This window comes from Enhydra lutris, unplaced genomic scaffold (assembly GCF_002288905.1).
Source record: "Enhydra lutris kenyoni isolate GAN:26980312 unplaced genomic scaffold, ASM228890v2 scaffoldscaffold119, whole genome shotgun sequence".
Classification (NCBI taxonomy): domain Eukaryota; kingdom Metazoa; phylum Chordata; class Mammalia; order Carnivora; family Mustelidae; genus Enhydra; species Enhydra lutris.
The window spans coordinates 363,381-388,967 of record NW_019154203.1 but is presented as its reverse complement, the minus strand read 5'-3'; the positions used below and the strand labels follow the sequence as shown (position 1 = coordinate 388,967).

Genomic DNA, 25,587 nt, shown 5'->3' with positions numbered 1-25,587 from the left:
AAGAGTTTGTGGGGAGCATATTGTTACTTATTCAGGGCGATGAGGGAAGGACTCCCTCACACCGTAATGACTGAGCAGAGGACTGAGGAAGTGAAGGAGCAGGCCATGGAACCACCTGCCTTGTTAGAACATCACAGGAAGAAGGTACAGCAGGTGCAGTAGTGCTGAGGGGACATCCACTGGGTGTGTTCCTGGATATCAGGGATTCCTGTGATGCTGCTCAAAGTCTTCATCGCGGGGTTTGGCACACACAGCTCATCGAGAGGTGTCTGGTGGTGGTGTCTCTGATTCTCCCACAACCTGTGAGAGAGAGGTGGTCTTCATCCCCTTTTCACAGACAAAGGACGCAAGGCTCCAAGAAGTACGCAGAATCTGCTCTTCTGCTTACACCTGAAGTTGCTAAAACAGGGGGAAACCTTGTGCTCGGTCACGAGAGACAGAGGGCTTGAGTGTCGGAGCCGCAGGATAGACGCCATTCACACTGGATGTCAGTCAGCCAGCTCACAGAAATGATCATACGGGAATCACGACCCTCATTACCTTTCTACACTTGATGGAGGACAGGACTGAGAAAGCACAGGGGTAGAGAAGAGAGGCAGAAAGAGAAAGGTGGAGAGCAGTGAGGAAGAAAAGAAGCAAAAAGCACTGGCTTCGTGATACTGCCCAGATTTGGCCCAATTCACCTTAATTAACTGATTGTATTGAGATGTATTCACCTCTTCCCCTCCCCTTTGTTTCCCTTCTCTTCTCTTCTCTTCTCTTCTGTACCTGAGCAGTTCAGCCCTAAAGCCATTTGCGGCTACAGAGCATGGCAAGTGTATGCGTGTAGGGGCATCCGACGCTTGAGGAGTCAGAGCCCAGGCACGGGGAGGAGGGCATCCATACATAGGAGCAGGCTGTATGGGGAACAGAGCCCACGGTGGTGAGGACGATGTCTCTGGGAGTTGGATGGGGAGAAGGCTTACTGGCTCAAGGATTCCAACTGGAGTGGTGTACGGGGGTCATGGTCGGGGAGTGGTTCAGCAGAGCATGGGAGGGGGGGCCTCTGTTGTGCAGGTGGTATGGCTTATATCCAGCGGGATTCGTCAGCTCAGTAAATGAGGAAGCATATTGGGAGACATGATTCTCACTGAAGAAAACAATTTCTGAGGTGTTACATTGGGATTGGAGTTCTTAAGCATGTGAACTCGTGCTTTTCAGTATGTATGTGTGCATATACGCATAGATTGATAGATACAGATGTGTGATTGATAGATACGCGTGTGTGTTGGGATGGCAGAGGGAAAGAAGAAATGAGCCTGGCTCAACTTGTGGTACCAGTAATAAGGGCCAGGTCAAGGAAGGATTGGCTGATGTCAGAAGGACACAGAAAATCTCTTGAAGGGGCTCCCACTGGAACATATTGGGGATAATTTTGTGTTTTCAGCTTTATCGAGGTACTGTTGATATATAACGTAAGTAAACTGAAGGTATACAAGGTGATGATGTGATACATGTATATGCTGTAAAATACTTACTACGTAACGTTAGTTAACACTCTTGTTCCTTCGCGTAATGACCGTTTTTGTGTGCTGGTAACATGTAAGATCTAGTCTCTTAACTTGCCATATCTAATACAGTATTGTGAATGATGGTCACCATGCTATCTATATTACATTAGATCCCCATAACTTATTCATCTTATGGCTGGAATTTGGTACCCAGAACCACCGTTTCCCCCCAGTCTCTGGCACACACCATTCTCATCTCTATTTGTATGAGTTTGCTTTTTAAATGTCCACATACGTGAGAACATACAGTGTTTGTCTTTCTCTGTCTGACTTACCTTAGTATAAAGTCTTCAGGGTCCATCCATGTAGTTGCAAAAGGCAGGATTTTCTTCCTTTGTATATCCAAATAATATTCTGTCGTGTATCTATAGCACATTTTCAGGATCCATGGATCCCTCCGTGGACACAGATGTTTCCATATCTTGGCTGTTGCTGCATAGAAAGTCATAAAATTGGTGTTACTCCTCCAGTTATTTTTTTCTTCTTCAAAATTATTTGACTGTTCTAGCTCCTTTGTCTTTCCACCTAAACTGCATAATCAGTGTATATTTCCTAAAAGTCCTACTGGGAGTTTTGGTTGGAATTGTATTTAAATGGGGGATCCCGGGGCACCTGGGTGGCTCACCGGGTTAAGCCTCTGCCTTCAACTCAGGTCATGGTCTCAGGGCTCTGGGATCGAGCCCTACATCAGGCTTTCTGCTCGGCAGGGAGCCTGTTTCCCCCTCCCTCTCTGCCTGCCTCTTTGCCTACTTGTGATCTCTCTCTCTCTCTCTCTCTCTCTCTGTCAAATAAATAAATAAAAAATCTTTAAAAAGTAAATAAATGAGGGATCCCTTTGGGACCTATTGACATCTAAATTATACTGACTTTATCAGCCCCTGAACACAGTACATGTCTCCATTTATTCAGGTCTTCCTATACTTCTTTCCCCAGCTTTTTGTGGTTTAGGGCACACGGATCCTGTGTACATTTCGCTAGGTTTGAGAAGGGAAGCTGTCGTAAATGGTATGTGCGAGTGATGTCTGCTTTTTGTTTGGTTAGGTCATTGTTCGTTGCTAGCATGTGGAAATTCGCTTGACTTTTTGTGTTGAGCTTGTATGCTGCGGCAACGTTGACTGCACTTATTAGTTCTACGAGGTGGTTGTTGTTGTTGTTTTATTTCATGGGATTATCTATGTACATAATCATGTCATCTGTGAATTGAAATAGTTTTATTTCCTCCTTTCTGATCTTTCTTTTTTCTTTCCTTTGTGGAATGGCTAGGACTTCCAGCAAATACTGAATAACAGAGGGGAGGGTGGCTACCCTAGCCTCATTCCTGGTCTTTGGGAGAAAGTATGTAGATTTTCTCCATTAAGTAGAATGGACGGTGTAGGTATTTTTCTAAGATACTTTATATCCAGGTTAAGAAAACTCACTTCTGTTCCTGGTTTGCTGAATGCTTTTATCATGAATGGCTGTTGAGTTTTGTCAAATGCTTTCTCTGAATGAATTGATAGGATCGTGTGGTTCTTTTTCTTTTTTTTGATACACTAATGAATTTATTATTTGACTTTTTAGAAGATTTATTTACTTATTTATAAAGAGCGAGAGTGAGAGGGAGTGGGGGGGGAGGAGCAGAGGGATAGGGACAAGCAGACTCCCTGCTGAGCATAGAGCCAAGGCAAGGCTCCATCCATCTCAGTACCCTGAGATCCTGACCTGAGCCAAAACCAGGAGTTAAAGCTAAAGCCCTGGGACGCTTCACCAACTGAACCACCCAGGCGCCCCTATTCGTTGAGTTTTTGAATACTGCACTGCCTTTGCATTTCCAGGATAAACCCAACTGGGTCATGTTGTATTACTGTTTTTGTATATTACTGAATTTGTTTTGCTAGTACTGTCTTTGTCTGATTTTGGCATCGGGGTAATGCTGATCTGATCAAATGATTCAAGAAATGTTCCCTCTCCTCTATTTGAAGAGGTTGCATAGAATTACTGTTATTTCTTCTTAAATGTGTGGTGGGATTTTCCAGAGAAACCGGCAGGGCCTGGAGATTTCTTTCCTGAAAGTTTTTAAAAGATAAAAAATTTTAAATTTATGTTTCTTTTTCAGATTATCTGGGTGAGTTGGGTTTTTGTTGTTGTTGTCGTTGTTTGTTGGTTGGTTGGTTTGCTTGGTTTTGGTTGACTTTTAATAGTTTGTGCCTTTCAAGCAATTGTTTGTTTGATCTAAGTTACCAAATGTAGGTGCACAGAGTTATTTCTTAGAATCCTTTCAGTTTCCGTGGAGTCTGTAACCTGTTTCTTTCCTCATAGTCTTTTTTTTTTTTTAAGATTTTATTTATTTGACAGAGAGAGAGATCACAAGTAGGCAGAGAGGCAGGCAGAGAGAGAGAGGGGAGGAAGCAGGTTCCCTGCGGAGCAGAGAGCCCGACGAGGGACCCTGGGATCATGACCTGAGCCGAAGGCAGAGGATTTAACCCACTGAGCCACCCAGGTGCCCCTCTTTCCTCAGAGTCTTAAGTTGTATCTTTCCTTATCTTTCTTTCTGCCTCGGTGTGCATAGAAACTTAGGAATTTTATTGACCTTTTCAAAGAACCAGCTTTTGGTTTCACCCACTGTTCTTTGCCTGATATCTGCTGTAATGTCTCTTTCCCTTATTTACTTGCTTTGAGTTTCTTTTTATTTTCTTTCTCTAGTTCTTAAGGGGGAAGCTTTCATTATTGATTTGGATCCTTGATTCTTTCTAATACAAACATTTGATGCTGTACCTTTCCTGCTAAGCGCTGGGGTAGCTGCATCCTGCAAATTTGGATATGTTGTATTTTCCTTTCCATTCAGTTCATCTAGTGAAGGGTTAGTATCCAGAATATTTCCTAATTTCCCTTGAGAAATGGTGTAATTTCCTTGTATTGGGAGATTTTCCTCTTCACTCTTTCTTTCATATTGGAAGTTTCTCTCTTCTGCTCAGACCACATTCTCTGTATAATTTCAACTGTTTTATAATTTGTAATATTTCTTTAATGACCCAGGATGCAGAGTACCTTGGTGAAACTCCCTGTGCCCTTGAAAAAAATGTGTATTCTGCCGCTGCTATGGGAAGGGTTCCGTACTTGTCACTTACATCCAGGTAGTTCACAGTGTTGTTCGGTTCATCTACGTAGTGCTGATTTTCTTCCGTTCCTTCTGATACCACTGAGTGAGTGTTGAACTCTACAGCTATCATTTGTAGGTTTGTTCATTTATCCTCCCGTTCTCTCTGACCTGGTTATGTATCTTGAAGCTTTGTTGTTGGGTGTTATGCAGAGAAGAGTTAACAGAGCAGGCCTGAGACCACCACTACCCTTGCAGAGATCAGCATGTTGGCCCTTACCTTGCATCTGGGAACTTGAGTGTCGGAAGGCTTCCCACCATTCCCTACCCAAGCAGGATGCTTTACTCTTCCTAAACTGTCCAAGCAATACGTTTCATGCTGAGCACCTGCTTTCCCTCTGGAAATCTGAAATCTTGGTACGTGCTATGCGGAGAGTACTTACGTGACCAGCCCCCAAAACAAACCTCCCGACACGGTGTTAGTCATGCATGAGCTTCCATGTAGACAAGATTTCGTGTGCGACGTCATGATTTGTTGGTGGAGGCACAAACAGCATGACTCTACTGGGAAAGGACTCTTGAAGCTTGCACTGGTTTCCTCCAGATGTTACTTGGGTAACTTTGCTTTGTATCCTTCTGCTGTAATAAATCTTAGCCCTGAAGATGAATGACTGTGTGTGCTGAGTCCTTTGGGTCCTCCTGGGGATTCCCCAAAAGGAAGGGTGGTCTTGGGACATCGGAAAGAGCGGTGGTAGCCGTGGGACTCACTAGCGAGAAGACCCTGACTCAACTAAAATATGGTGAAAGACTTCTTTGAGTAAGGGAAGGGTGATGTGGTAGAGATGATGAACCTTTTGTGCCCCGGTGACTGTGGATGTACCCATGGTACGGAACCGCGGCTGAACTCCTGTAGCCACCTTGTGACTTAGCGCTTTATTTTCTCAGGGCCAGGGGAAAGGATACAAGCCTTCCCAAAGGTGAGCTTTGGGTCAGCCAAAAATGTTGCAGGTTTAACTTGCTCTCTCCTCCCAAGTGGGAGGAAACTAATTAGTTCCCTGAGCCAGAAAAAGCTTTCCATAAACTAGAGGCAGAGACGCGGGAAGGCACTCCAGCCTTTTCTTCACCTTGCTTCCTGCTGCTGTGGCTGCCTCTCCCAGCATTCCAACCAGAAAGGCCCCTGGCCCCTGTGTGGCCACCCGGTAAGTGTCAGTTTACTGCTAGCCTTTTGCATAAGCTTTCAATGAGAGGGGAAAAGGGAGGATTTCAAAATGGCTTCGTTCGATCCTTGTAGCGTCTGGATGTATTGAGAAAATTGATTCAAGATGTGAGGCGGGGCCGCTATTCAATGCAGCTGCGCCCAGCAAGGAAGGGAACGACCTAGTCTAGCCTGGTCACTGTGTGAATGAGAGAGACAAAGGGGGCAGGAGGTGATGTAAACCCATTCTGAAAATGTTTAAAATTCGGGATCTCATCCTGACGGTTCCTGATGATCACAAGTCTTTGTGGTTATGCAATAGGTTTTTCTATGAAAATGCTTTTGTCCCTTTTGAGAGCAGCCCCTCCATACAAAGGGTTTGGAGGAGAGTAGGGGATGAGTAAAGAAACGTAAAGGTTCGATTTCAGAATCGTACACTGATCTGTAGCAGTGGAGAAAACCCAAACCTAGCCCCTGGGGAGAGGCAGAGGGAGGAAACAAAGACATTAATGTCCTCTTTTTGCTCAAACTGTTCCTGGAAACCTTTTTAAAGAAATACTCGCGGTGGGGCACCTCGGTGGCTCAGTGGGTTAAAGCCTCTGCTTTTCCCTCAGGTCAGGATCCCAGGGGCCTGGGATCAAGCCCCCGCATGGGGCTGTCTGCTCAGCAGGGATCCTGCTTCCCCCTCTCTCTCTCCCTGACTCTCTGCCTACTGATCTCTGTCTGTCAAATAAATAAAATCTTAAAAAAAAAAAAAAAAAAGGAAAGAAAGAAAGAAAGAAAATACTCGCGGTGCCGTCTTTCCAAGTGTCTGTGAGCACTTTGATGCAAACTGGCTGCTGATCCCCCCACATCTCCCCACCACACCTGCCAGAGCTCTGAGTGTGGGACAGCAGGCATTCCCCCAGCTCTCAGGCTTTGCACGCACAGCACTTCCCCGTGACCTCCTCCCTCGGAAAGAGGGTGAACTGGTGTTGTGGACAGACCGTACTTTTGGAACCGACTGCCTCCAGGCAGCCCTCTGAAACCAGGGGCTCAGATGAATATAGCAAGTGGACACGGAGTCTTGGAGGGGAAGGTCCCATGGTGGGAAGCCACGTCGAGGCCCTGGTGAGGTGCATCGCCTGATTCGTGTGTGTCTAGCTCTGGGCTCCCTAACAGTTGTAAACTCTGTTTCAGGAGTGTCCCGTGTGCCCTCTGCGATTACACATCCTGTGTGTGCTCCCTGACTAGCCCGACACTGCCTCAGCCTGGAAGACTTTCGGGTCAGCCTCTGCTTCCCGACCAGAGCGTGCTGTGCCCGAATTTGTGCCTCAGGCCGGCTAAGAACCAGGTTCATACAGACACTTCGGCAGTAAGTTATCTCTTTTTCTATGTTAGACTTTTATGGTTGGTGAGAATTGTTTTAACCGGTCAAATCGGGGACCCCTGAGGGATGTAATGGAGGTGAGTACCGCAGGCTCCTGTGACCCTGCTGCAGGGGTCTTAAGACGGAGACCTGTGGCACTTTGCATCCCACCCTCCACAGCCTGACGTGCTTCAGTCTGGACATGGTTCTGTCGTGGGTTCGTCATTATGACGCGGGGTCCAGCCATTCCCAGTCCCTCAGTTCCACAAGTGTGGACTGGCCTTCTGCTGAGTGTCAGGTCCTCTGGCTCGAGGGCACCAAGATGAGCGGGGTGTTGTTTCCAGCCTTCCGAGAAGGAGGTAAGACTCTGGTGAGGGAGACAGACATGGAAACAAAGTGGCAGCCGTTAAGCTGGTTTTGTTCATCCACTCCTGGCAGATCACAGGATGAGCATCTCGCACTGAATTCTTCCCGTCCTTTCCCAGCATATCCTGCAGAAGATCCGTCTGGTCCGTACACTTGGGTTCCCCTCATCCTGTTTCCTCCATGTCCCGCTGCAGCTCTCGAGTGATACTGACATGTGGTCGCAGACTCCAAGCCAAGAAGGGACTGGCTTTCGCTGATGTGTTTTCCAAAACGGTCAAGGGTTATTGGTACCTTTCCAGGTAAAACCTCGTGCCAGTTTCCCTCAGTTTACGGGGAAGTTACATTAATGGAAAATCCAGTGTATTGAAATCTCTGCAAAACAGATTTGCATCCCTGCAACTTTGCCTTCCTGAATGCCAGTACCACCCTTTCATCATTTCAGCAATCAAAATGGCCCTCTGAACTCTCCAAAATGTGCCAGTATTTTGGTTTAAATACTAAGTATGATGCGGTTTTAAACCACAAGAAGAGGGTCTTATGCAGGTACCCCCATCCCACCCAAAGCCTGGTATTCACAGAAGAAACATAGGAAGGTTGTGGTCCTTGTCTGCATTTGGTCAGAGGAAAGAGCGTGGCAGCGTGGAGTAGGGCACAGTACCTTCCAGGAAGGAATGATCGCGGGCACCTTCCTCTTCTGTGTGCTTCCTGCGATGAGAAAACGTTTCAGGGACAGCGGGGGTGTGAGGTAAAGCTTTGTTTCAGAGGTCACCACTGCCATGGGATGTCAGTGCCCAGGATGGTTTTGTGGTAGTCACGGCCCTTAGCTCTGGGCCTGGGGTTCTCCTCATTGATGAGAAGCCTTTCCAGGTGCGGACAGCAGGGTGAGGGCCTGGGCTAGGGCTTGAAAACTACTGTCCTGTTTGGGACAGCAGATGAGATCACAGACGGACAGCTGCAAGGAGAAGAGGGAGATGATCTTCTAAGGTCAGGGGCAGGTTTCTGGCAGGTGAAGGGAAGACATTGGCCCCAAGTTCTGGTTGCTCCAGGCTGACGTGGAATGGAGTGTGGGTGCAAGAATGAACCAAAGGCTGAGAGGAGGTGGGGATAATAGATCGCATAACCTCACATCCTATGGATTGCGTGGTCCCTGAGAAAAGCCCATGCTGTCCTAGGAGCTAAATGTCATCTCCTGTCACCACCGCCACCCACTGGCCTGGAAGAGAATGGTTTTGAGATAGACAGAACCCTTCAGGGAGAAAGGCCAGGGGCGTCATGGTGTCTTCTCAGAAAATCCACTGCCCTACCCCTGTTTTGACTCTCACGCCGTGTGTTCTTTATATCCTGTCGTCTTGCCTGCTTTCAGGCTGGTCTTCTCAGGTGTGTATCTGTCCAGAAAGTCAGTACGTTGGAGACAGGCTTGCTCCCAAAGGGGCTTAATTCAGTTCTTGAGTGTTTCCTAGGCAGAGTTAAAAAAAAAAAAAAATCACAGATTCTAGGGCACCGTTGTGGCCACACTAAGTGAGATTCACTGGGTGTGGATCACAGCATGTGCATTTTTTTAAGAGTTCCTGGGTTCTGACTCATGTGGACAGCTTGTCTGGGAACTACTGGAGCAGAGGAATGGTGCCATTTTTCTTGCCGCCAGGCTTCTCTCTCCTTTGTGAGGGTGCAGAAGTGACACCGGTTTTTGGTGCCTTCTCTAAGGAGGCTCTGAGAGTACTGTTTCCAGAAAGTCTCCAGAATCCAGTCCAGTCGAGCTTCCGTCTGCGTGATTGCTGTTGCACTCACATTTCTGTTTACTGTGTGCTTCCATGCCCTGCAACCAGTTAGTGGTCTGTGTTAGCCGTTATTCTACATACTTTGCACCGGCCACTGGAGCTTACCACTGACTGAACAAACACACAGCGGGGTAGGTTTTCCACAACGCCTTCAGACCCATGCCTCCAGCCCTCACAGCTGGGCGACACTGAGCAAGCTGCTTAACAGAATCTGAGAGCCTCGTTTCATGTAACAACATGGAAATACTAGTTAATGCTAAGCGGAGCTGCTTCTTGGGGCCGTTTAGAGCACTGACTGTGTTAAGACAAGGAAAGTTGTCAGGACAGTGCCTGGCATGTGGAGAGCTGTCAGTGAGTTCTAGCTGCTGTTCCTGTTGTCATTCTCACATTTCCCTGAAGCGTTTTCCAGACGCGTGGTGTCAAGACTACCTCTGACTCCCCGGAGGGACTTGGCACTCTCACGTCAGCAACTCAAGAGACTCCAGAGTCAAGTCGGGGGTTGGGGGGTGGGTGCCCAGGGGAGGGCGTGTTTTTCCTTACCATAGTGAGTGTTCGGCCAACCTTATGGGTTATTATGAAGCCTGAATGGAAACTTCTCTAGGAAGTTAGAACAAATGACCCGTTCATACCTCTTACACGATGGTTGGAAAAGTAAGTGGTCACTGGATAAGGACAGAACACAAGTCTATGAATTTGCATAATCATGTCAAAAGAGTGAAATTTCAAGGCCAGAGACCCTCATCATGTGGCTTCTTTTCTTGCTGTTAGTTCTATTGAATCCACTTCTGCATCAGATGGTCACCAGTGAACCTGGGAAAGATAGGAAACTGTTACTAGTCAAATTGTCGTCGGCAAGACTTTATTTCTCATGGAGTTTTCACCTGTCCAGCTTTATTGTATGGATTTTTCTCTTCCACTAATACTCATTATTGATTTAACAAAGGCTGATGTATTAATATTTTCGGAGCTCCGTCATGAGGAGATGGTAAAAGTGTTTCTGGAGAGTCTGAGGAGAGGGGCAGTGGGGAGGGAAAGGCGGAGGGTGAGGTGAAGGTGTACGGGGGCCGGGGGCAGGAGGAGAGATGTCACGGCAAAGAGGAGGGGAAGGATGAGGGGCACAAACAGAAAGAAGTAAAGAGACATAGGAGTAGAAGCTCACATGTCCGGAGGCTTCCTATAGGTTTGGCATTGTTTTTAGCTCTTTCTCTACAGATAGAATTTTAAAAGCCATTTAAAAGTCTCTTCAACACTGGGAGGTAAATATTTTTAATGTTAACATCCCCTTTTTACAATCCAGAAAAGCGAGACACGTAGAGGTTAAGAGGGGAAATAACTTCCCTGAAGCCACCTAGCCAGCAAGGGCAGAGTCAGGGTTGTACCCAGGTCAGAGAGAAACATAAAGAGACTTGGGATTTGCCCCTCAACTGCAGTGCACCTCAGTGTCCAGTGTCCTCCGGCTCAAAAGGCCGGTGAATGTGTGCAGCAGCTTTATCTGATTACACTGCATCTGGGTATGGATTGATCCTGATGTCTCTTCAGTGCGTGAAACACTGTGGGGTGGCAAGTCACTCTAGGCACATCAGTAAGTGGGTACCTGGTCCATATCAAGGCCTGTACATGTGGACGTCACCATCATTATCATGATGGACAGTAGTTTATGGTATAATGTTGGGAAGTAAAACAACAGAGAAAAGAGTGTAGATGACCTCCCCGCTCCAATCTCGTAATTTTAAAAAAATGCATAGAATGAAGCCTGGATGACGGTACACCACATTAAGTCATTTTCCCTAAGTGTGAAACTCTTAGATAATTGGCAGATAACGTTTTGTTCGCTGTTCGATGTGCTGTGTCTTCTCTGTTATTGCACAGCCAGTGTTTCTGTTACACGTTTTAAGTCATTTTGATGAAGACTCCAGCTTTGATATCCTAGCCAGGAGAAACACCAGTCGGGGCATTTAATGGAGAGAGGAGATCTCTGGTTCAGTAGAGAGAAGCAGTGGGGGAAGCAGAGAGCTTTGGGCGGAAGGTTAGCTAAGTCTGCAGTTGCTGTGAAATCACCCCAGAGGATACAGGCCAAAACCAAATCAAACCAGATAGCAGCTTGCATATCCCGAGGAGGAGACTGTTGCGCCATTGAGATGAGTATCTGCACTAAGATTTCTTAGACTTTTATTCTCCGTTGGCCCCTGTGGTGCAGCAGGGCGACGTGTGGTTCTTAGGAGGCAGCACTGCTCGGCGCTGGGCTGTGGGTGAGAGCAGCAGCCTCACCTGAAGCATTCTCCTTTTGTGGGCCAGTTGGAGTACTTTCCTTGATGTCTGGAAGCTGACGGATTCAGAAGAGAAAACAGAAAATGCACAGCACAGCAGTTAGATCCAGCTCTCCTCCAACACATCCCTACATCGCAAGTGAGCCGCAGGCACAGGTGTTGTAGTCGTTGGTTGGGAATTAGCAGCTTGGGTTGGGAGACTCGAAGAAGAAACATGGAAGTGAATAAAAGGTGAGAGAACACCTCAAGAGGGGACAAACCGCAGCCATCCTATTTTCTGGCCTTGCTTCTCTGCTAAGAAAATCGTGTGCTCCGTTACTGTGGGGAGAGGGCATCCTGGCCTGAGGTCTGGGAAGGAATCACTGCAAGTGGTGATGAGCATTCTGAGGACCCACCATCAGCGGTAACAAGGGGACACTGAGCGGAGTGTGTGAAGGCGCCGAGGCCTCTGCCTTTACCATAGACTCAAAGCTTTTTAGCCCTGCTGAGAGTCATGCTGCTTCACCTTGCAGAAGCTCAGAGCCACCATCTAGCAAAACTGCTGGTGCTTCTCCACGTCCTAATCCAGCTCGGGGTGTCCACCCAGGCACTGCTCGCTGATCCGCTCGAGCGTCATGGTGACCGTGTGTGTTTGTGCGCAAGTGCGTAACAGGCATAGGGAGAGAGACTATTCATTTAACTGTGATTCACCGAGTTCCCAGCCACTATCTGGACACTGTGTTGGGTGCCTGGGAGATGTAGTTAATAAAGACCCTTCCCTGTTTTTGTGCAGTTTATGCCAGATCATCAGAGAGTAGTTAATCTAACCATCATACAAGGAAACATAAAAATTACACCTGTGATTAGTGGTGCAAAGAGGTGCACTTTATGGAGGTATGACTGATAGGTAGAGCTGTATGTATTTCTTGTGTACAACTTATATGCCATCTCTGCCATCTAGGACATAGATGGAACCATCACCTTCCAGGGTTTCCTCCCGCCCCCTTTGTCTTGTGGGTGTGGTGATTATATTCTTACCATTGGTGGTAAGAACACTTAGCATAAGATGACCTGGTAGTGATTTTAAGTATACAGCACGGTTATCATCAGCGAATGGCACGGTGTGTGCAGTAGAACTCCAGAATGTATTTATCTTGCATAATTATAAGTTTGGACCTTTGACTATCACCTCACGCACGGTTCACCCCTGTCCCAATCCCTGGCAACCGTTGTTCTGTGCTCTGCTTCTAAGAGGCTGTTTTAGATTGCATATACAAGTGAGACAATGCAGTGTTTGTCTTTCTGTGTCTGCTTTATTGTACTTCGCCGTCATGCACCCCAGGTTTGCACGGCATGCTCTTATCCATAGAAAACCCTGAAGACTCTGACAAAGACCACACCAGACCAAAACAATGGTTAGAACTAACGAGCAGATTCGGTAATGTTGCTTTCATTTTTAAAAAGAGTTTACTGGATGTGAGATTGTTGGTTGCTGAGCATTTTGAATGATTATCCCCCTCCTTCTGTCCTCCCGTTTTTTCTGCTGAGAAATCTGCTGTTTATCTGATTGGCTTTCCCCCATAAGTGAAGTCCTTTTCTCTTGTTTTCAAGAGTTTCTCCTTGCCTGTGGCTTTCAGCATTTTTTACTGTGGTGTGTCTGAATCGCTTCTCGTTTATCCCGCCTGGGGTTCCTTTAGCTTCTTTCAGGCAATATCCTTTTGAATGTTTTTTCTGCCCCTTTCCGTCTGCGTTCTGGCACTCTCCTGCATCTCGGTGGGTGTTCTTAAGAGTGTCCCATATTTCTCTGCAGCTCCGTTTATTTTCCGCACTTGTTTTCCTCTCTTTCTTCAGATTCTGCAGCCTCTGTCTGTCTTTCTTCAAGATGGCTAAATCTTTGGCAGTTCAACTACCGTCGATCTCCTTGAATGAATTTTTTTTACTTCAGTATTGCGCTTGTCAACTCCAGAACTTCGATTCGGTTCTTTTTGGTAATCGTTCTCTCTTTATTGTTATTCTCTGTTTGATGTGACATTTTCATCGTACCTTCCACTACTTTGATTGTGGTCTCCTTTTGTTCTTCGGACCTATGTATAACAGCAACTTTGAATTCCTTGTCAAATCTGTCACCTGGTCACAACCATAGGCAGTTTCTGTGGCTCACTTCTTCATACTTTCCTGTTTCTTTGCATGTATCCCAGGTTTTTTTCCTTGTCTGGAAACCTGACAATCTAAACTAGTCCGGTTGCTACACTGTCTAAAATACTGTAGCAGTTCTGGGTACTGGACCATCCCACCCCTTCCCGGGTTTGTTACTGCTCTTTGCTTGCTTAGCTGTTTAGTGTCTGGCTGGTTCATTTAGAGTCTGTTTTCACTCCTTACTCTCCCCCTAGCCTCGCCCCCATCCTAGCTGTGTGATGCTTCAGATTTTACTCCTCAGGGAGAGACGACTCGGGGATGCCCACTGTCACCCTGCGGTGGCTGGTTTGGGCAGGGCTCTCTTGGATTGTCTCTTTCTCTGACCAAACGCAGCTGTTCAGGTCTACTAACTGGGGGCTGCTTCTGCTGTTTTCAGCAGTACCTGGCTGTGTTGCTTCATAATAGAAACCTGTGAAATCCCTGCTCCTTTGAAGGGCTAGCTGTCCACGTTAGTGTTAGAGATTTTTTTTTTTTTCTGACCCCAGGCAGGCTCCTTCCAGCTGTCTCTTCTCCCTGATTGTCTCAGGTAATCCAGCCAGCCTACAGTTGATCCTCTACGTTCAAGAATTCCACCAATATGCTGTGGGTTGCCTCTTCCACGGTCTCCACTGTTTTGAAAGTGCCCCTGGGCCTAACCTTCAAAACACTGATTTGAAAATGAAAAATTCATTCCTCCGGGAGGAGCTATCTGCTTCCAAACCTCTGAGCCACAACTCTGTAGTTGGGAAGTGGGGACGATGGTGGCACGGTGGCACGCTTCTCCTTCCTGTTTTTTAGTGTGGTACTTTGTAGTGTTGCTTTTTACAATGTCTGTTCTTGATTGTTTATGGCTGGTATATAGAAACAGTGGACTCTATTGTACTGATACTGTACTGATGTTGTATTTTGTTACTTTGCTGAACTGGCCTCTTATTTCAAGTACCTTTTCTGTGGATTCTTTTTAGAGATTCAGGTTTGCCTGTGAGTAATGACTGTTGCATCTTTCTTTCCTCTGGACTTTTTTATCGGCTAGAACAGGCAGTAAACCATTGGCTAGAAGTGGCAAAAGTACACACACTTGCCGTGTTCCCTGTCTTAGAAGGGAAGCATTCACACCTTCAGGATTCGTGGTTATATTAGCTTTAGCTCTTTCTGTAGCGGCCAATTATCCGTTTAAGGATGTTGCCATAGACTGAATGAATATTGCCATCTCCCCAACATTCATGGTGAAGCCTTTCTCCAATATGATGGTAATTGGAGGTGGGGCCTTTGGGAGGAGATCAGGTCACAAGTGTGGAGCCCACAGGTGTGGTATTTGCACCCTTATAAAAGGGACCCCTGAGCGCTCCCTCAGCCCTCCTGCCATGTGAGGACAAGAAGTCAGCAGTCTGTGTGGCAGGAAGCAGGGCCTCACCTGATCCTGAATCTGCTGGCACCTTGATCTTGGGCTTCCCGGCATCCGTACGTCTAAGAAATACATTTCTCTTGCTTTTGTAAGTCATCCAGTCTGTGGTAGTTTTGTTACATCCGCCCTAAGAGACTAAGGTGGAAATCCCTCTCTATAGCTAGCTGATTTGCTAGGCGTTTTTATCAAGTACACTTGATCAAGTGCTTTTTATGCATCTGTTGAGACGCTCGTGTATTTTTAGTCTGTTTTTATGGTCAGTTAGAGGGATTGATTATCAAGCATTCAACCCATCTTGAAGCCGTAGAGCAAATGCCATTTCACCATGGTATTTTATCTTTTGTATGTATTGCTGGTTTCAAACAGCTAATATTTTATTTGGGATTACTGCATCTGTGTTCATGAGTTACATTGCTCTTGTTAGCCTGAAAAGTAAAACAGCCAGTTGTGTTACCAGCAAAAATGGGTTTATTCAGGAATAGCAGAGAATTAGAAAATTGGAGCGAGCAACCTGAGGCAAAATCCTAGGCAAGTCCAGCAAACAAAGGAGAGGAACGTTGTTTCGTGAAGAAGGAGGAAGTCGGGAGGGTTGTTTGGAACAAAAGTCCATTGGAGAAACAGCAAGAGTTCAGAGTGATGGCAGTTGCTGGCTGGCTGAGTTGCAGGAGTAGTCCAGATCTCGTAGGTGATGCCACGTACACCTTTTCCTGTTGGGGCCTATAATTGAGGTTCTTTCATGTTGATTATTCTTCTCTTGGCTCCATAGTGGACAGCCCTTCCTGTAATGGATGTTGAGCAGTATGGCTCTCCCTTCTAGGCTCTGGACTCTACTTTATACTGATATTTCCCTTTATTTTTTTTTCACACTCTGTAATTTGTATTCTTAAGAGATGGTGTCTTGCTTTGATGTCAGGATGTGGCTGGCTCTGTAACATGCTTTAGGAAGTTTAACCTCTTCTTCAGTTGCCTGGAAGCTAGAATGTAAACAGCGAAGCCGCTTAAGCCTTAATTTTTTTGTGAGGGAACGGTTTTTAGTTTGCGTTTGATTTATTGAATTCATTCTCTTTGACAGATGTAGGGCCATCTGGGTTAACGACTTTTTTTCTTTTTAAGATTTTATTCCTTTGAGACAGAGCAGGAGCCAGTGCACGAGAGAGTGAGCGCGAGCCACACGCGGGGGGGGGGGGAGAGGGAGAAGCAGACGCCCCGCTGAGCTGGGAGCCCGACCCAGGGCTCCATCCAGACCCCGGGATCATGACCTGAGCCGAAGGCAGACACGTAACCTGCTGAGCCACCCATTCATTTTTTACCAGTCTGGCTAAACCTATTAGATTTACTGATCTTGTGAAGGAACCACTTCTTAGTTTCATTGATTCCTTTGTAGCGATTCTATGATTTCTACTAAGTTGATTTCTTTTCAGAGCTCTGTTAATTCTTTTTCTCCTTGCCGTAGGTTTAAATTGATTTTGCTTTTGTAATTTCTTAAGGTGACAGCTTAGATCATTGATCGGAGACGATTCTTCTTTTCTAGTATAAGTATTTAATGATAGAAATTTCCCTCAGTGCATTGTTTTAGATTCGCCTCACAAATTTTGATACACCGTGTTTTCCTTTTCGACTTCTTGCAGTTTCTTCCTTGATCCCCACGTGATTTAGAAATGTCATTTAATTTCAAAACATTTTGTGGTTTTCTGGATAGCTCGCTGCAACCCATTTCTGTTTTAATTCTTTGTGGTCCGAGAACCTAGTGTGTGTTTCAGTCCTTTAGACGCCGAGATTTACTTTATGGCACAGCGTATGGCCTGTCTTGCTGAGCACTGCCTGTGACTTCAGAAGAATGTCTGTTCCACTGTCTTTCTGTAAGTATCAGTTAGGTCATGTCTGTGGGGAGTCATGCTCAGGTGTTCCATAGAGTGTCTGATTGCATTGTCCACTTGTACTTTCAGTTGTGGGCAGGAGAATGCTGAAGGCTCTCATTATAACCAATTTGTCTTTGTTCTTGGTTTTCTCAGTTTTTACCTCTTGTGCTTTAAAAACGCACGCACGTTCATGATTTTTTCATCTTCTCGATGACGAGACCTCTATTTTATTACGTCACTCTGTCTCTTCCCTTGTGATGATCCTCATTCTGAAGTTTACTTGGTGTAATAGTAATTTAGCCCCTCTGGCTACTCATTTGATTCACGTTTGCTGGGTATATGTGTCTCAGTGTGTTCGGGGTGCGGGCACAAAATACCATACTGAGTGTCTTATACACAAACTTATTCCTCACTGTTACGGAGGTTGGACATCCGGAATCAGGGGCCCACCTGGTTGGGTTCTAGTGAAGGCCCTCTTCCAGGTCACAGATTTGTGGTCGTGCCCTCACATAGTGGAAAGACAATGTGAGTGGATCTCTCCGGAGCTTCTTTTATAAGGGCCCTGGTCCCCTTCATGTGGGCTCTGCCCTAGGACCTACGCCTCCCAAAGGCCAACCTCCTAACACTATCATCTTTGGGGGTCAGGCTTTAACGTAAGAATTTTGGAGGAGACACCTTCAGACCATAGCAGTAACATTTTCCATTCACTTACTTTTAACTTAGGTATGTATTTATGCTTAAGTGTGATTCTTTTGACGGTATGTAGTTGGGTCTTGCTATTTTTATCTGAAGTGACAAATTGGGACTTTTAATTGACGTGCAGGCAGTGCACATTGAGTGTGTTAACAGTTTACGTGTACATCTGCCATCTGACTGGCTGTATATTTCTATCATATGTATTTTTTATTTAGATTTTCCTATTCCCGCCATAAGTTTGGATCAGTTGAGCATTTGCTGTTATTCCATTTTATCTCCACTTACTAATGGCTTACTAGTTAAACACCTTTAAACAGTCTTTTCAGATGGTTGCTCTAGGGTTTACAGTGTATATTGGTGCTTCTCGCACCATGCCTTCAAATGATATTCTGCCACTTCATGTACACCGTAAGAATCATACGACTGTATACCTCTCCTTCTTTCTCCCGTCCTTGGTGCTGTGGTTGCCTTCAGTGTCTTAAACCCCGCAACACATTGTTCCCATTGTTACTTTCGATAGTTCTCTTCTAAAGAGATGAATTGCTAGAAAAAAAATTCGTATTCACCCACGACTTTACCATGCCCAGCCCTGTTCAGTTGTCTGTATAGATCCTGATTTTCTTTGGTTATCATATACCTTCTTCCCGAAGAACTTCCTTTCACATGTTTTGTAGGGCAGATCTGCTGGCTGTGCATCTCCTCAGCTTTTTTGTTTGCTTTGAAATTTTTGTTTCACCTTCATTTCTCAAAAGCATTTGCATGAATCTGAAAATTCTGGGTCACAGCGATTCTGATGAGTAAGTAGCCGCCATCCTGTTTGTTCCCGTGTATGTAACGTGTCTCTCTTCTTTGCTTTTCCCATCAGAGGGTGTCAGTGTTGGTGTCTGAGTCAGTCTTTCCGCTAGTCAAGTTGGACTTCAGTTCTGTTGTTGCTATAGTTGGTTTAACCCTACCATATCCTGGATTGATACACAAAAATCAATTCTGTTTCTATACATGAGCAGTGAATAATCCAAATACGTAAGAAAACAATTTCACTTACAATCGAGGCAAAAGAATGACATATTTAGGAGCTAATTGAACCAAACAGGTGTGAGAGGTACACACTGAAAAGCACAAAACGCAGTTGAAAGAGAGGAAAGCATACTGAAATAAATGGAAAGACCTCCTGTGTTCATGGATTGGGCACTTGATGTTGTAAAGTTCGCGACATTCCGCAAATTGATCCACGAAGCATTCAGTGTAATCCCTGTTGATAGTCTAACTGCGGTGTTTTAGAAATTGAGAGGCTGATCCTGAAATTCATGTGGAAGTTGCAGGGACCCAGAATAGCTTAAACCATCTCACAGGAGACCACCAAAGGTGGAGGACTCAACACATTCCGATTTCAAACATTATTTCAAAGCTCCAGTAATCAACATGATGTCGTACTGACGTAAGGATGGACATAGAGATCAACGGAATAGAATTGAGAGTCCGTAAATAACCCATACAACTATGGTGAGTTACTTGTTGGCAGCAGTACCAAGACAGTTACGTGGGAAAAGAACAGCCTTGTTCGCAAATGGTGCTGGGACAACTAGGTGCTCACGTTTAAAGAAATGAATTTGAATCCAAACGTCACACCATAGGCAAAAATTAAGTCAAAAGGGATCAAAAAATGTAAGAGCTGAAACTATCAGCCTTCCGTAAGAGAGCATAGGAGTCTATCTTTGTGACGCTGGGTTGGGTGACGGATTCTTAGCTATGACGCCAAAGCGCAGATAGTAAATGCCAAATGGATATAAATGAACTTCATCAAAATTAGGAAAAAATTTTTGCTTTAAAGGACACCACAAGAATGTGGAAAAACAAATACAAAGAATGGGAGGAAATATTTGTGTATCGATAAGGGTCCAGTGTTCCGAATGTAGAAAGAATTCTTACAAATTAACAGCAAAAGGACAACCCAATTAAAAATGGGCTAAGCATTTGAATAGACATTTCTGTAAAAAAGATATACAAATATCCAAGAAGGACATGAAAAGGTGTTCAAAAATATTAGTCGTTAGGGAAACAAAACCTGAAAGCACAGTGAATTACAACTTACCGCCCACTAGTATGGATACAATTTCAAAAATGAAAATAAGAAGTGTTGGGGAGGATGTGCAGAAACTGAAATCCTCGTACATTGCTGGTGGGAATGCAAAATGGAACATCTGCTGTGGAAAACAGTTTGGCAGCTCCTCAAAAAGTTAAACAGAATTGCTGTCTGACCCAGTTATCCCACTCCTAGGTGTGTATTGAAGACAAGTGAGGACATAAGCTCTCACAAAAACTTGTATACGAATGTTCCTGGCAACCTTAATCACAACCGTCGAAGAGTGCAAACAACCCAAATGCCAGCCATGTCAAGAATCTATCACGTGTGGTGATACCATATCGTAGAATAACATTCAGGCAAAAAAGAATGGAGCCGTGATACTTGCCGCAACATGGATGAATCCTGAACACATTAAGCTAAGCGAAAGAAGCCGTGCTCAAAGGCTGTGTAATGTGTGATCCTATTTAGTTGAAATACCCAGAATGGACAAATCTGTGGAGACCTGAAGCCGAGTAGTGAATATCCAGAGTTCCTGGGAGAGGGGATTGGGGAGGGACTGCTAATGGTATAGGGTTTGTTCTGGAATTAGATATTGGTGACACTTTGCACAACCTTGTGCCTGTACAACTAAAAAGGGTGACGGTACACGACTTCCAGCTCAATAAAATGAAAAAAAAAAAAAAATTAAATGAAAGCAGATACGTACCTTTGAATAGGTTTTTGGCCATTTTTAGAAATGCGGTTGGCTACACCCAAAAGACCTAGTAAGCTGTTCAAATCTTGCCTTCGTCAGTTCGGTCATCAGAGGTGACCACTGTAGGCGGATGAGGTGTGTCCTTCTTGTCCCTGTTATCCGTATTTACAGACTGCACGTGCGCACACATATACACGTACAGACCCTGGTTGACGTGGGAGTACTTCTTACATGCTACTCCCCATTTAAAAATACACATAAAAGTAAAATAAAAGCAAAATAAAGCTCTCTGGCCAGTACAGATTTGCTCCTCTCATTCCGTTTCAAGGCCAGTGGGTGCTCCACGGTATGATACGAACACGTCATCTCTCATTTCCCCTTCCAAAGGGTGTTGACTACTAAGGGCCATTTAGAGTTTCTTTCCCCCAGAAATTTCTTCTTGTCATTATACACATAGCTCTGTGCCTGTGTGAGTATTTAAGACCAGTTGGTAGTAGTGGAGATTGCTGGATCAGAGGTTCCTTCAGTACAGAAACATCTCTGCAGTACTTGCTTGTGGACCTGATACTGTTCTAAATGCTGGGGAGACATCCCAGAAGACGCACACGTGCGCCTCGTTTCATGAGCTGAAATTGTACTGAGGGTGGGGACAGGGTGGAATCAGATTTTGATAGATGCTGCCACAGAGCCCTGCGAAGTTCTTTTACCAATTCATGCTTCCCTCGGGGTGGCTGGGGTAACAAATGCCCCTTTGCTGGCCTCCTCAGCATCCCATTCGTGAAGCAGGGGCTGTTGACAGGAGGCTGAGTGCTTTCTCCCAGGCTGTCTACAAGATCGTGGAGTCTGCAGCCCGAATGATACCTGTGGGGATTTTTTTTTCAAGATTATTTGTTTATTTATTTGACAGACTGAGATCACAAGTAGGCAGAGAGGCAGGCAGAGAGAGGGGGAAGGCAGGCTCCCTGCCGAGCAGAGAGCCCGATGTGAGGCTCTATCCCAGGACCCTGAGATCATGACCTGAGCCGAAGGCAGAGGCTTTAACCCACTGAGCCACCCAGCCGCCACCCCCACCCCACCGCCGTGGGGATTTTAAGAGTAGTGAGACCGATTGGGGCACGTGGATGGCTCAGTCGGTTAAGAGTCTGCCTTCGGCTCAGGTCATGATGCCAGGGTCCTGGAATTGAGCCCTGCCTCGGGCTCCCTGCTCGGCAGAGAGCCCGCTTCTCCCTCTCCTTCTGCCTGCCACTCCGCCTACTTGTGCTCTCTGTCTGTCAAATTTATTTAAAAAAATAAATGATCAATAGCGAGACCGAGAGGTGTATTCCCAGGTAGGAGGGGAGCTGGGGGTGATGTGACCCTGTCTGGGCAAATTACCAGAGTGTGCGGGGACAGGAGAGGGTGAGAGGCTGGTAGAGGAGCAGTAGGCAGTACCTGCCTGTACTGGGATGTACCACTGAGAGAGCCAGAAGAAGCAGTCCGCTTTGGGAGGGACAACTGGGAGTGAGGGAGCCTTGTGTTCCCAAACAAACCATTGTGTGCAGGGTGCAGGGGAGCTCACTACCATGCAAGGACCTGTGCCTCCCCCGAGGTCGCCATCATCCCCCTTCTGACCCCAACCTGTCAGGTCTACAGATTCGAATCGAGTGGGGACCAGAGAAGGTGTCAGTGGGGCACGTGAATGCTTCCCTGATGGGTGAGCAGGGCAGAGATGAAGGACACCAGTGGATCTGATTGGTCTAGATGGGATTGCCTACCAGGATCTTCCAGGGGAGAGAACTCCCAATGGCTGCAGGTCGGGGTGTCCTAGAGAGGTTAACGGTGCATAGGTAGGGCTTTGAAGAGTGGAGGTGGAAGTGGAGCATTTGGAAACCTGCTGTGGAACCTCGGACTGCTCATTCACAAAAAAAGGCTGAAGATACTGGCCAGGGCAGTGGGATCACTGGCTTTTATTCTGTCCTCTAGTCTGTCTTCCAGTAAGGTTTTTAAACGGTGGATACTGGATCCCACAATAGGGATATCAGCGCCCAATAAGCAATCACGAAATCTTTCTCCAGTGCCCTGTTATGTGCCCAGCAGACTACATGTGGGTCCTGGATGGGCAGAGATCTTTCAGAGACATACTCATGACATTCTCCAGACCAGGTTTCTCCAGGGAATCCGACAGTGACCCACTCAGCCCAAAGAAGTGAACACTTAAATGATGGGATTTTAAGCATTAGACAGGAGATGTTTAGGTGAGAGTAGGTAAGTAAGATATAGGCAGGTTCTCAAGTCAGTGAACTTCTCACCAGTCCTGACTGTATTCACACCTGAGTCTGAAAGGCTGCAGATGCAAGACTGGGTTCCTGTGTTCCCCGGTTCCCGGGGGAAGTGGCCTCAGAGCTGGGCCAGTGTGTGTGTCCCCTGAGGAGGACAGGGTGCACCAGTTGGGCCCACATTAGGCTCTGTCCCCAAATTCCACAGCCTCACAGTAGATACATGCCTGTGAGCAAATAGCCCTGCTCTGGTGTTGGCCTCGTGGGGTGAGAAGAGGGGGAAATGCATGTGCCTCACAGTCTGCACAAAGCCTGGCAGGAACTGGAGACCCTCATGCCACCTTTCCCTTTAAAGCAGAATTAGGGATTGAGAGGAGGGGACAGCTTACAGCTTTCCTCTTTGGGGAGATGATAAGGTGGAGGGGTGGGTGGAGCAGGGGCACCCCTCAGTGGTCAGGTACGTGGTCTGTGGCATGTGTACCTGGCAGGGCAACGTGAACCCCTTCACCATCTCCTTCCCCCACTCGTGTTCACTGGCTTGCAAAGGATCTGCTGGCTGAAGGTGTCCCTTCTGTTCGGGGCTCCGGTGGACACTGGGAAAACCAAGTGGCTGCAATGCCTGCAAGGTTTAGGAGCTGAGAAGGCTGAAGGGAGCGCTGTGTTCAGGGTGAATGAGCTGCCGGCCAGACCTTCCTGAAGGCAGGGTGGCGGGGACCGGACCTACCCTGAGCAGCCTGGGACTGTCCTGCTCCACCTTCCACAGCTTTCGCTCCTCAGCAGGTGGGCTCTGGGACCTTAAGGACAGTGTGAGTCTCCTGAGGATGGTATGAACACTGCCAGCCTAGACGATATCCCTATTTTGATGGGCGGAGGGCTCCACTGTGTGTCAGGCCTGGGGCAGGGGGGCTGCTGCCCTCCTGGGCGTGGCCTGGGCCTAGTGCAGCCTTGTCTTTGTCCAGAAACAGCCAACAATGGCAAAACCTGTGAGTCACCCATCCTCTGGAAGAGGAGGTTCCTCGGGTGCCTGGACGGGCCCACTAGGATAGGGGCTAATACCCTGGAGACAGCTGTGTTCCTGAAAGGCTCTCTGTAGTTCTTCCTTTCGAGTGTCTCACTCGTAGGGGTGGGTGAGACCTCATTGTGGCTCTCGTTGACGTCTGTCTTGTATGGGGTGACTTTTTATATTGAGAAGCAGGATGTCATTTCTCTGAGCTGGTTTGGGATCTGTCCAGGATTTGAGATGTCTTGAGCTGTGTGAGGGTGTGCCGGCGTGTGAGATCACTGAGCTGTGGAGTGCTGTGTGTCCCAAGTGAGAGTTCTCTGGGCTATTTAGGGCTTCCTCCCAGCGTGTGAGGTGTTTGACCTGTTTTGGGTGCAGGGTGCAGCATGGAAGGTGTCTGGGGCTGTTGCCATGAAGTACTTTAGGAATTAGGGTTTGAGCTCTCCTGACAGTGTGTGTCGAGGTTGGCCTGTTTGAACGCCTGGGGGTCCAGCACTCTAGGTTGTGAGATCACAAAGGTTATTTGTCACGGGACAGGGGGTGTCCGAGTAAGCTCTGTGTTCACAGTACAGGTGTTCTGTGCTGTTTGTGCGTCTGCATGCAGGGTTGTGAGCTCTGTGGTTGTGTGACGTGCAGGGTGTGTGGTCTGTGAGCTATTAACTTTTCTATGTCGCAGGTTGTTAGGTTCCTAAAATGTATGTGGGTCTGTATTTTAGAATTGATTTGTCTTTGAGCTGCTTCTTGTCCCTCTCCTCATTTCTGGAGTTTCCAGGAGTTTGAGTTCTGTGCCTTGTTTAATCTTGTGTGTCCAGTGCATTGCAGTCTCCTCGCTGCCCTTTCCCGGGTCTGGAGCTCATTCTCTCCAGCTCCCAACAACCTGGCTTCCTTGTCTAGGCCAGTGAGTCCGTGTGGTTGGCTTCCCTCGGTGTGTTATTGGGATCGTTTGGGTTTTGCTAGCTGTAGTGTGCGGTCCATGAGGTATTTGGGAGTCTGTGTCCAGGTTGTGATGCTTCCGAGCTGGGCGGGGGGATATCCCGGTCCCAGGGTGAGGTCTCCTATGTCTGTGGTGCTGTGTTGCAGGCATTGAAACTTCTGACCACGTGGCTGTTTATATCCTGACTGAGAGACTTTGTCACATACCGAGTTCAGACATGAGGTGTTTGTGACCTCTGCCCAACGTTTCAGTCCGACAGCTGTCCGGAAAGACGGAGCTCGATCTGAATGAACCGCCGGGACTCATCCATTCCAGCTCTCAGTAACCTGGCTTCTCGACCATTGACTCCCTGTGGTGTGCTTCCCTCAGACCCTTCCCTAGGGTTGGATTCTCCCAATCCAGAGCTGTAACTTACCTATTTCTTTTTTTTTTTTTTTAAAGATTTTATTTATTTATTTGACAGACAGAGATCACAGGCAGGCAGAGAGGCAGGCAGAGAGAGGAAGGGAAGCAGGCTCCCCGCTGAGCAGAGAGCCCGATGCGGGGCTCAATCCCAGGACCCTGGGATCATGACCTGAGCCGAAGGCAGAGGCTTTAACCCGCTGAGCCACCCAGGCGCCCCTGTAACTTACCTATTTCATGCAAATCTCAAGTACAGTTTGAAATGGTAGTCAGTATCCAACTCAAAACACCAGAACCAGTGCTTCCCTAAAGATACTCTTCGCAAGACATTTTACTGAATCCCAAGAGGTTCCAGGTAAGAGACCCTGCCGCCCTTTTGATAGGGAGTTGTGGGAAATTTCCTTAAAATACGGGATCTTTTTTTTTTTTTTAATCCTTTCTCTTGCTGGTACCTTGAGAGGCTCAGGCAAGAAAGGCATTCAATTTTACGTTTTTGACCAAACAAGCAAAACAACCCTAAAACAA

The 25,587-nt window shown here is 46.7% G+C and overlaps 1 protein-coding gene across 2 annotated transcripts in view; it reads left to right on the top strand.

The window, feature by feature from the left end:
• The window catches only part of LOC111139801 (family with sequence similarity 156 member A), a 41,247-nt gene that overhangs the window by 1,351 nt on the left and 14,309 nt on the right, over positions 1-25,587 (top strand). For both annotated transcript variants that reach the window (XM_022492201.1, XM_022492202.1), the window contains exon 2: positions 7,001-7,175. The gene's annotated coding sequence lies outside the window, so the exon portion shown is untranslated. The remainder of the gene's footprint in view (positions 1-7,000; positions 7,176-25,587) is intronic.